The sequence below is a fragment of the Taudactylus pleione genome, unplaced genomic scaffold, assembly GCF_031769625.1.
Source record: "Taudactylus pleione unplaced genomic scaffold, aTauple2 ptg000244l, whole genome shotgun sequence".
In the NCBI taxonomy this organism is placed as follows: Eukaryota; Metazoa; Chordata; class Amphibia; order Anura; family Myobatrachidae; genus Taudactylus; species Taudactylus pleione.
This window is the reverse complement of record NW_028284646.1, coordinates 4,523,474-4,536,585: the sequence shown is the minus strand read 5'-3', so window position 1 is coordinate 4,536,585 and position 13,112 is coordinate 4,523,474. Positions and strand designations below refer to the sequence as shown.

Here is a 13,112-nt window from a genome sequence, read left to right as displayed (position 1 = left end):
TTAAAAATATATTTTTTTCACTTTGATTACAAGTCTCCGAGTGCCGCCTTCCTGGATTTGTCACACTGACGGTTTTCTACATTGTGGCAAGTGAATGGAACAAGATCTTTGAGTTGCATTTTTCTTGGATGCAGCTTACCCAAACACTAGTAAGAGATATGAGTGTATATTGGGTTATTTAAAACAATAGGTTACTTTATTAAACCAATTTATATGTATTATACAATCATTAAAAATGCTAGTAAATTGCATGCAATTAACACCAGTGGGTAGGAATCCTGAGATGTTTAGATCTCACATGATATTCATTCTGAGTCTGCTGCTGGCCATATGAGCTGCAGAGATTACTTTCATAAACGTAGTGATAACAAATCCAGCGTATGTTTTGGAATTACTTGTGCACAATGTTTCCAGCAGTTGCTTGTGGTATGAATGGTCGAGAGTGACCATGGCGATATTCATCATGTCTACACCGTGGTGGTCTAGTGTCTTAAGCTGGGTACATACCTGAAATATATATCTGTAGATGATGGTTGTTTATACACAATGAACAACAATCTCTGCAATCGGGCTAGGGCTAGGCATCACTCCCCCCTCCCCGGTGGCCTGTGCAGCAAGTGTACAGGCGGTCGTCTCTACACTTGTGGCCTCAACATTATGAATTTCGACATAGTTACTGGCGACTATTTGACAGGATACTCATTTGGATTCTCTCATAGCTTATGTATAGAGCAGAAGGAAAAACTATTTGTTAAGCAAAATGTTGACCATAAAATCTAGAAATACAGCTCTAAGCCTGCCCTGGCAATTACTGTATTCTGTAAGATCGGTGTAATGAGTGCTGCTGTAATACTACTTCTATCATTCCTCTCCTTAAAGTAATCATTACTTGATAATTTATATGAATAATGGGGCTTCCTCTTGATGTGACAATATATGGCTTTAGAGCTTGTGCTGGCAGCAGTGTATCCAGTACATGAGAAGAGCATATTTATTGTAAATGTTTTTTTCTTTTCCTTTCTATTTGAGTTATATAAGTATTAAAATATGAATGTATAAAATTGTGACAACACTTTATTTAGCACCTACAATGGTATTAATGAGACCTAACAATCATTGGTGTGCTATTCTTCTTGTCTATGTCCTATATTCATCATATCCTCTACCAAAAACATTCTTGTCTCCCTTATAGTACTGTAGATTGGGGTGTTACTTAGTGCCATGGGATGTGTCTGGTATTCAGCTAAGTTTCCTTATATAATGTACAGAGGGATAGCATGAATAGATCATAAATTGTTTCTGGCATATACATTTATTTTTTTCTAGACACAATTATCCTTAGAAATTGAGTGTGGAGCAACTTAATGGTTTTGTTCAGAATTCCACAGTGGCTTCAGAAACCGCATACATTTTGTTTACGCAAGATTAACATTGCTAAATGCTGATAACTGGTGTTAATTAGAATTAAGTCAAGCAACAAATTAATTGTAATGATTGATATTTGACTATTGTCAGAACATAAGTTCTGACTTCATCAGTAAATCATATATACTAGGAAATGCAAACAATTTTTGTTCTGTTATTCCAATTGATAGCATTTGACATTCCAAAAACTGCAGTTATCAATGAAACCTACATTTGTAGTCAATTGTTCAGCAATTTTAGCTATGCTGTTTCTCTTTTAGTCACCTGTTGTTGCAGAAACGTACAAATAATTAAAGACTTGAGGATTGTTTACACAATGATACTTTTGCACAACAAGATTTGATGACCAGGTTATTTGTGCTGCTAAAGAAAAACTACTCTTGTATATGGAATTTTATATGAGGTTGTGGGAGGAAAAAACTTTATTGTGACAGTATATGTAAACTTCATAACACAGGATTCTAAGCGGCCTAATTATTATCACTTATGGGCCTGTTACACATTTGGAAACACTAGTTTTGCATGTTTTTTTTGTAACTGGCCCATTTATTATTAGGGGCCTTATAGGGCGGCCTAGTACTCGGCAAACCCAAAATCTAAAAGCTTTCGGTAATCTGAAGATGGTGTTTGTTCCCAGACCCCCCACTCCTTCCTATGGGACGGAGGTCTGGGGTTGAGAAGAGGGATCCGAGACTGAAAAATTTGTTTCACGCATGCGCAGTCAGCCGGACGGGCACCATTAAGAATCACTGCTACTTTTGTAGCAGTGTTACTGATTGCAGGGACAGCTACTTTTCAGCTCAGCTGTCTCTGCACTGGAGAAATACTGAATTGCTCCAGTAATTAAGGGGGGAGGTTTATCAAACATTGGAGAGAGATAAAGTACCAACCAAACACAGCCTATAAAATGGCAGGAGCTGATTGGTTGGAACTTTTTCTCACTCCACAAAGCTTTAATAAATCTCCCCTTAAGTATCCACTGCCGTAACTCGCGGTGAGTTGGATACTTTATCATCGGGGGCCATCCATCCTCGGCACCTAGTAGAGAGTACACTATTACAATCAATAAGAACTTCACAGTGATGGCTAAGTATTTGGCATCTACAGTCCCTCCAGTAGAAAGACACAAGTTATGTCTGGTCTTTAGCTCTTGCTATACTGCCAGCAAGAAATGCTTAATTGTGCATGATATTGTAAGTGAAATCCGTAACCCTATCTGGGGGATCATGGCTCTGTATTGTGACTGTACAGATGTAGCCACACTCCTCTATCCTGCGATGCGCGCGCATCGTGGCATGGATGCTCGTGTCTATGGCGTGCATGTACGTATGCACGTGCATGCATAGACTTCAGTGGGTAAACACCGGATGCGACGAGTCGCAACCTGGCGAGTGCTACCCTATGCAGCAAAGTGTGTGCCCATGTGCATGCATCCGGCAACAATGAGCGTGGCTACATCTGAGGTGTATGGGTTCCTAAATTATTTTTGTGACTTGTGTGAATGCTAAATAATGCTAAACAATTTATCCAAATTAATCTGCATTTTCCTGCAAGTGTAGTTCACAAGATTCAGACATATACTTTAAATGCACTGTAGTTGTAGATATCAATTTATCAAAATGTTTATACTCCTCAATTTGAACGTGCAAATTAGGCCCATATTCTGTTCTCTGTGATATGTAGCTGTATTCTAACATCGCCAGTTCTCTAGTGCACCTCTATGTTGGTGAAAAGGAAAATTGGTGATGTTGGTGGCTTCGAAGTGCTGGTGTTCAATGCCAACAACTTCAAGCGCCCAGGTGAAATACTTGATAAACCGGTTACAATTTAGCATAATTAGGAATTCATTTTTATACCTGACAATCATTCTAATGTATGTTTAATGTACATTATTAAATTAAAGTTTTACTTTGTTTAAGAGTGAACGGTGTTTATTGGCATTTAATATAACACTGACATTTTATATTGATACCTATGTTTGTGTTTGTTTTCTTAATGTAATAAAAAATTAATGCATTTGTGAAATTATTTTTTTTTTAATCCATTGGCTTTGTCCCTGAAGTTATGCTACAGTATTTATCCGATTCTACACTCCTGTTAACCAAGAAAAGATAATATACTTTGTCAATAAATTACTCCATGACCATTAATTATAAACGCAGACAGTATCTTTCGTTCTCTCTTTAGATTAGCAACACAATTACGTAATACTGACTTTGTTACTCAAGAATTTGCATGTTTCTTTGATGAATAAATTGATGCTGTCTGCTCAGAAAATTCCATCAGGACTTCCAAATAAGGCTTTTCCACATTCACTTCAAACTTATTTATGCAGTCTCAACCCTCTTTTGCCTCCTCCCACCCTACAACCTGGCCTTTTGACCCCATGTGCTTTAAATTTGTTTGATCTACTGTATATTACTATATATTATATAGTATATTACTATATAATAATATAATATAGTATATATAGTAATACTATATATATTACTGTTCCTCCTAATGGACATCTTTCACCTCTTTCTTTTGCAATGTTTGTATCTTGTTTTAAATTACTTCCATCCTCAAGAATTCATCACATTCCTCCATCTTTTGTCGTAACCTACCATTTTCAGTTATCACACAGAGTTCATATTTTAAAATATTTTTATTCAGTGTTCCTATTACATAATGAGTTTATAGATTGAGGCCAGTGTAAGCTATGCCAGGGTGGGCTGGGATGCATTTGATGAGCATGGCATGGGAGGCTAAATGTAAATGGCAAAATAAGGACCTTCATTAGCCTGATACCTAATTAGCGTCAATGTGGCCTGTGTATGAGTGCGCATGGTACCACTGCAAGTGGGATTCTGAAAAAAGAAAATTGCCCCCCAGCACACTGCAGATAAATCAAAAATACTTGAATCCTACATGATAATAGAAATTCAGAGATATTGGTTTACATACATTTGCAAATATATGAATAAGCGCTGGGCTAACGTCAAGGCTCATCTATACCAGCGTCCCTAACATTAAGGGGTTCACGTCCGAGAAGCAAGGCACCCCAAAAAATTCCAGCCATGGACTATCCCCAGGACATCACATGAAAACGGGAAAAAAGGTGATAGTGAAGTGTAAAAGGATAGATGTGTAAAGATAAATCAATAAGTGTTAATGAAATGTAAAAGAATTAAAATGACATAAATAATATACAAACGAATAGAGAAGTGAAAAAATATTCTATGTGAATTAAGTGGTGATGCCATGAGAAAGGTCCAGCCAGAACAACCCTGGGGGCCCCACTCCCATATAATTAAATGACCCAGAGTGGGTGCTACTATTATGTAGCAACAATTATTTTGGGGTGAGCGTTGGGGAGTGGGGCCCCCGGGGAGCGTGCTCGGCCCGATATCAGGGCCATACACTGTGTGATATAGCAGGCAAATCGCACCAATCAGTCGGAACGCCTGCTATATCGCCCCTTGTATGGGGGCCTTAAGACTGCTTTCATATACTTCTATACTTCTGGTTGCAAAGTATAAAGTCTTTATTGACTATATTTTCAGATTGGGCTGCTACATTCAGTACTGTAGACCATTCAAATCTCATACATAATCTTTACTATTTTGTCCTTCAGCTGCTTTTCATCATATCTTTCTGACCATTCTTTTAGTTCCTGGCAGTTTATACCTCTTCTGCTCTTCCTCTTTCATTTTGAGTACCCAAGTGTTCTCTGCTGGCACCACTTTTCTCTCTCAGAAACCCAAACATCTCCTGTGAAATCTTAAGGTGCATACACACGTACCGTTTTTTTGAACGATTTGTCGATAACGACGTCGTTATCGTTAAATCGTTCAAAAAAATCGTTCATCATTATAACTTAAACTGAACGATGATCACAAATGCGCACTCCCGTTTGTAGTTATCATTCATCATCCATTTCAGACTGTCCAACATGACTTTTCATTAAGGGAAGGAAGATTATTTGCTCATCGTTCAAAGAATCGTTCATTACACTTCAAAAAATCGTTCACTTTTTCAAGGGAAAATCTGACAGAAAATCGTTGCTTACAAAATCGGTACGTGTGTATGCACCTTTACTCCTTAGTCAAGCAAAATCGCATAATCCTTCCTCAAAGCCCACCAAGTTATATATGATTGTGTCCTGCCCTTCATGCAGTCAGTTTTTGACAAAACATGTTTTTTCCATCTCAAGAGATACTTGCACATCTGTTCTGCACCTGAAGAATAATATATTAACCCATTATTATCTTTATTAAACAACCTAGACTTAGCTGTCAGGTTTTTTTTATTAACTGCTTTACTAATACAGGTTGAGTCTCCCATATCCAAATATTCCGAAATACGGAATATTCCGAAATACGGAATATTTTCAGCATGACTGAGATAATGAAACCTTTGACTTTTGATGGTTTAATGTACATAAACTTTGTCTAAGGCACAAATTATTAAAAAGATTGTATAAAATAACCTTCAGGCTGTGTGTATAAGGTGTATATGAAACATAAATGAATTTCATGTATGTATACAAACTTTTTTTGATGCACAAAATTATAAAAAATACTGTCGAAAATGACCTGCAGGCTGTGTGTATAAGGTGTATATAGCACATAAATGCATTCTGTGTGTATATTTGGGTCCCATTTCCAAGACATTTCATTATAATATGCAATTATTCCAAAATACGGAATATTCCGATTTCCAAAATACCCCTGGTCCCAAGCATTTTGGATATGGGAGACTCAACCTGTACTACTTTTCTCTACATTTTTTTTTTTTTCTTCCTGGATTAATATTTAAATTCATACGCACATCCCTCCACAATGTTTCATTCTCATGCATTAACCAAACTTTCCATTCAGCAATTAAGCTCTGTAATCCTCCCCTAATACCAACCCATTCCTGTCTCCAAGACTAATTGTCAGGTCCAGAGTCCCACAGCCACCGCAGTCTCCAGTTCGCGCCTCTGTGTGTTCCTGTCGGGGGTCGTGGGCTCTGATGCAGATGCAGCTCTGGAGGTCTGTGGCTGTTGCATTCTCCCCACTGCGGTCCTGCATGTGAGCCCTGCGTCTTCTCTTCTGCTTTCCCACCCAGCATCTAGTGCTACTTTAGATTCTGCCAGTGACCTTACACCAAGTGCATCCGCTTCCAAATACTTACTGCCTTCCTACTCACTCATACAGCCTGTAAGTATGAACTATATATGTCCTCTGCGCTTCTTAATTTAAACTCTGCCCAACATGCTCCATAGTCTCCTACGAGTTTAGCCAAACCGAGACTTCTGACACTTATCCTGAGCTGCATCTATTCTTTGTAATGCACTATGTTGAACAATCAAGCTGACACTTTACCTTCAAAGTTTTAAATGTGTCTTCTGTACAGTCACACATTGCATGTCATATATTCCCTGGTATTATATCTGTTTGTTTAACAGATAACTCCATCCCTTATAACCTACGTTCTTTTGGATGTATAACAGTAACACTATATTCTTCTACCCGTGTTGTGTTCCAGAATACAATTTTTTGTGTCAAACTGTGGTGGAACAGGTAGGGCAGCATCAAAGTGTGGCACATTTTTAGCAATGTTTTTCATACTGCATGGCAGCTGTCATATTAGTTACACCTTGTTTAATGGAATAGAATCAAGCCCTGGAAGTTATATAGTTTTATCTTTTTTTAGAGAATGGATATTCTTATTCATGTAGCAAGAATAGATGATGATATGCATGTAGTAAAAGTTTGTCTACAACAATGGTTGCTTGAGGAGAACCATTTGGCTCATGTGAAATAGTTCTGCAGTCTAAAAACAGTCTACTCTTCTAAGCATTTCCTTTTTACATTTTGGGCTCAAACACTTTGGGGGAAGCAGTGACTTTTACAAGCTGCTGCAAAGTAAATTAAACCCTATGACACCAACTGTCAAACATGGAGGAGGAAGTGTGATGTCTGGGGCACTTTTGCTCGATCCTGAGTTGGCAACTTGCACAGATTGACTCCCTGAACTAAAAGGGCTACCACAGCATTTTTTTCAGTAGCATGCAAACCCTCTGGTCTACACCTAGTTTGTGAGGGGTTCATCCTTCAGCAAGATAATGACCCAAAACATACCTACAGTCTGTGAGAACTACAGTACCTTTGAGGAATAGAACAAGATACAAGGCTTCAAATAATGGCATGGCCAGCACAGTCTCCAGACTTAAACCACATCGATATGTTTTTGGATGAACTGGACAGCATGTTGAAAGCTTAAAGCTTAAGAGCAACTTACATGTGCAACGTATTTGTAGAAACTTCTGCAACAGTGTTGGGAAAAACTTCCTGAACAATATTTGATTTTCATTTTAGAGTAATTGCCATGAGCATGTTTTTGGTGGTTATATTAGCAAAAGCTGGCTTCTTTTGAGTCAAAAATTTTGATTAACGTTTGTTAAACAAAATGTTTCTGATTTTCTTTCATCTCCTATTGTGTTTGTTCTATGCTTTAATTTCAGAGAACATGGAGACCTTAAACTGCAGAAATTTAAATAGAAATTGAAGAAACTTTTGACCAGTAGTGTACAACTGCATATACTGGTTAACTTACTACAGGAAGTTTACCAGCTGCTGTAGCACTACAAGCCACAGTCTACCTTGTATTAACTTGTTCAATCAGACTATCGGACGTCTTCAGATTTCTACATCCACCCTCTGACTTTCCTAAACCAGGACAAGTGCCTCAGGAACTCCACAAAATCTATCTTAACCCTCATGTCCCTGCTTGTTTCAAGAGGTATGAGCAGGCACACAGCCTGCAATCACAGTACAGAGCCGATTAGGGTTAAGATAAAGGAGGCCATTATGTGACTTTACATGGATTATTTTATTTGTCCTATAGAGTATAGCTCCACAAATCAAGTTTCCCTACTAACACAGTCTCATCGTTCATTGAATTATATTAAAGTTAGCTGAGACTTGGGATGCCTGTAAACATGGGTGTACACATTGGTATAATGACAGGGACAAAAGGTGACCTATAAACATAAGCAGGCAGCACACACAGATGATTACCATGACAAGCCACTGGTTTCAGCAGCAAGCATTAACATCACTTCAGGGGCAGCTCAGTCAGCCTGAGAACCCTGGCTGAGCGCATGGAATGCAGTGCTGTATCTTTATCAAATTTGTACTTAAATGTTTTCTATACTATAGCATGGTTTTGATGAATTACTCTTACTTGAGAGCAGCCTCATTTGAGAGATCTTTTTTTCCTCTTGAATAATGACCACTCAACGTTCATACCATCAAAAAGTGTTTGTTTGGATTTGAGTGCAAGACCTTGATGTAGAAGATCTAGCCAAAGAGTTAATTTGAAGGGGATCAAAACCAAGTACCAGGGTATAGTACTTCGGGGTCAAAAAAGGTATCTCAAATAAAGTTACTCAAGTAAGATCAATTCTTCAAAACTATACTAAACTATAGAAAACATTTGTACAAATTTGATAGATATACAGGATGCCAGCATACCTCAAATGCTGCACTTTCTTCAGGATGGTTTGCAGAACAGAAAGATCTTTAGTACATTTGTTGTACAAATTTGAGCACTCAGTATATTATTGGATGCAAGATTGTTTACAAATGTTCTAATCAATAGATTATTTTCAGGCAGGTAAAAGATTTCACCCTTGTAGCATAAAAAATTGTGTTGCTCTGGAATCTTAAACTTGTTTTGGAAAATTGTTTGAACTCCCAGATAACTATTACTGAAGTAATATTTTTGTCACATCAGCCAGAAAAGTGGGAGAACACCACACTGTATGATGCAAAGTACCATCTCTTACTCAGATAACGTGGTTCTATGAACAAATCTACATTCTTATATAATGTGACTTCCAAGTTTCATGTCAACCAAAACTGTATTAAAGGTGTTATTAGGAATTCATCAGGTGTTTTGTAAAGAACCAATTAAAAAGCAAAAATAAACCATTTCAATATACAGAATCTTTTTAGAATAAAGGTGCCTATCCACTAGACGATTAAAATGAGCGATTGAACGATGTCGTTCAATCGTTCGATAATAGTTTGGACATCGTTTGAAAATTTGGTCTTTTAGACCTCTATCATCGTGCAAACATGCTGGTCAACCTCACTATATCGTCTGGTTCAGCATGTTTGCAGATGATTGTGCCTGCACTGAACGACATATCGTTCAGTGTGGGCACCCTGCAGTGTAGTGAACAATAACTATATCGTTATCGTTCAGTCTTTTCACTGTCGGGTAGTGGATACCCACCTTAAATCTAATCTGTTAGTACTTCCTGAAGATCAAACTCCTAACAAAAACATGCTTGTAAGATTTTATAAGAGAAATGGAGGATAGGTGCCAGAGATATTGAGGATGAATTCCATGAGAGCAGTGGTGTATTCATGGACTCATAGGGATCGGGCATCAGCAGATCGTAGATATTTTAAATATTATCATCTGGATTTCATTACTTCAGAGGACACTCTGGAGAAAAGGTTCTTCAAGCAGTGGATCCATTGAGGACCATAATCAGAGATAGACACAGTTGCCTTCGCTCTTGCATCTATGGTTGGAGTCACATCTTCAAGTATATGCAAATTCTTGTCAGCCTTTCCCCTGTTGTACAAGCGTCTATCTAAATGTGCAAGGACTGAGATGCCCACTTTCTGCTTCTCTACACTCTGTAATTCCGCCGTTGATCCTTTAGACTCCACCATCAACACTTTCACCAGCCCTATGGCCGGTGCAGTTTCAACGTTTGATTGTGTCTACCTATAGCTGCGTCCACAGCACTACCCTAATGCCATGAGACTTTTTTTGCATTCACTTCTAACCACCTCCCAGTCACCATCCAGGAACACCCATCACTTTTCCACCCCATTTCTGACACCAACAGCATTTTTGTGCATTTCACACATGCGCCATAGGGGTTTTTGCAAATGTTTGTATGCGACGTTGCTATACATCGCTCAACTATGTGAATATCGGCATTGCATGCGCCTCAGAAAAAGTTCCAAAATCTCATGTATGTATAGTTCTGTGCTTTATATGTTTTTGTAGGGCCTAATTTTTTTGTAACTGCAGCTAGGGAATTCACTCAAAGGCAAATAGTTTAATGGCTTGTCTTAGTATATACCTCACGATGGATGTCATGGAGTCCTCGAAACTTCTTTTTTATCTCTACTGACCTAAGTTTAACCCATATATCAGGGATGCCTTATAGTGGTCCACACAAATCTTATCTTAACAGTGATGTAAATAGCTAGCACAAGCACCTTCTGATGATTAAAATGATATGCAGCATAACTATGCTCTCTCTGCGTCTGTGGGTGTATCTGCATGTGAAATGCTACATTACAGTGTCAGCAGTTGTAACACTGTAATGTAGTATTCGCATACAGATACACCCGCAGACGCACAGAGGGCCTGATTCAGAGCCGGACGCTATTTGCGCTCGCTCGTTCAGAAAAAGGGGCCGGATATTTAAATAAAGCGCTCGCTCTTTGCGGTCTGTTGACGTCTCTATGTCTGAGCGAGCTAACGAAATATGCGCTCGCTATTTTGTAAAAACGCCCCCTGCCGTTCGCATTATACGTCATCTCCGCTATTTATTGGATTAATCGAGTACATCGAAAGGACTGAAAAGTCTGAACTGCTCGCAGTGCTTGTGGTAGGATTTTCCTACCGCAATCATGCAAACAGTTAAGGCTAAGAGACAACCAAGTGACGTGGCCGATGACGCTGCTTTGTTAATTATGCGCACCCTTAAAACGCCCGTTTTGACCGTTTGGCACGCCTGCGTTCGGATCTCCACTCCCCGTTTTCAAGCACCTTCCCCTGTTACCACCCACAAACGCCTCATCCTGTCACTCAAATTAGCAGGCACTCGCAATTTTGCGAACACACGATTTCCGACCGCAATGACTGGTTGGCGCATGTGCATTATGACCCATATGTATGCGCAGATGTGCAAAAATCGCTCGGAGCGAACGAGCGGCCGCTTACGAGCGGCGCTGAATCAGGCCCAGAGAACATAGGCATGCTGCATATAATTTTTAATCAGCAGAGGCTGCTTGTGCTAGCTATTACTGTGTGAATAAGATGCATTTGAAGGTAAAAAGTAGCACAAAAAGATGCTCTGCACTATCGAGTCACGCCACGGCATGGCGCGACTAGAAGGGCTGTTTAACGTGCAAGAAGGCTAGATGTATGAGGACACATCTGTATGATGGCTTTTACCAATGCATATTATTTTTATTTACGTCAAGTCAGTGTCTTGGAGGGAGGGCAGGAGTGCGCATGTCTGCAGTGAGAGAGCACAGATGCCCCCCTTGTCTGTGCGCTACCCCTAGGTGGCTTATGGTGCTGCCAGGCTTTGTGGAATTTCTGAGGAGAATGCTATATAAAAAAAATTGCTAATTTCTGTACATGCATCAAAAATAATTGGGTGACCGTTAAAAGGCACCTCTCTTATCCCCCCTCAGTGGTTAGACTAAGTTATGGATATTGTATAAATGTGTAGCAGGATCTCTGTTGAAGTGACTGGAAGGAATATATACATATACAACTGTAAATCTCCCTAAAATTTCTGTTATACTATAAATTAATATTATATACTTTTAAGCAGAAAATGTATTACATTACTTTGTTAAATGGAAGTACTTTTTTTTGAGTGCTTAATTAAAAATGTATTGAATGTTTTTTAGTGTTTTTGCACCACTATTAATCCCTCAGTAAGACTAGCAAACCCTTTTAAGGGACTATGGGCCTGATTCAGAGCCGGACGCTCGCTCTGAATCAGGGCCCTCCTACATGAAAACGGAGCGGCCTCTTGGACGCTCGCATAGCTGTGGGTGACCACCCACAGCTATAGCGAGCGTCCATGATGATGGTCGCGATGGTCAAGACCATCGCGACCATCAGGCTTGCGACGGAGACCCTGCGGTAGGGTCTCGCTGCCGCAAGCCCTGGAGTGATTTTGGCTCTATCAGAGCCAAAATCACTCCCACTGACATTACTACTGATGTCAGTGGGGCCGGCTTCAGATGGTAGGCGTTCCCATGGGAACGCCTCCGTCTGGCAGCCACGCCCACCAAAGGGGGCGTGCTGTCAATCAACATCGACAGCACGCCCCCTTTGGTGCGTGACTCGGACCGAATACTACCCCGTCGCTAGCTGGGTCTCGCGCATTCGCACGATGGAGCTCCCTCCGTCGTGTGCATGCGCAGTAGGGCACCATCGACCCGCTTGCGAGCGTCCTGCGCTCGCGAGCGGGTCTGAATCAGGCCCTAAATACTGGTAATGCAACTGATGCACATTCTGTGTTCATCCTCTTAATTACATTTGAATGCTTTCTATATAGTTTTAAGTGATTGACTAAACCTTAGGAACAGCAATAGGAATGGTGCAGACAGGGCCGTTTCTAGGGGAGGGCGACCTGTGCAATCGCAGGGGGGCGCTAGGCCCTGACCCTGTCAGTCAGACTCACACAGACTAGTTGCATTGGCAGCAGCGACTGCTGCCCTGCGCTCACCGATCGCTCCCACCTCCGGCAGTCTCTCCCGGCCCCGCCCACCGCATAACGCGGCAGCATCATGACGGCCTCGATCCGTAGCAGAGGTGGCAGCGGAGCAGGAGGAGGAGGATTGACACACTGCACAGGAACGCTCCGGTGCCCACCAGCT

General features: G+C 40.2%; 1 protein-coding gene across 2 annotated transcripts in view; it reads left to right on the top strand.

Annotated features, from left to right (window-relative positions):
- The window catches only part of MCPH1 (microcephalin 1), a 289,635-nt gene that overhangs the window by 27,009 nt on the left and 249,514 nt on the right, over nt 1-13,112 (top strand). The gene's annotated exons all lie outside the window — the stretch shown is intronic.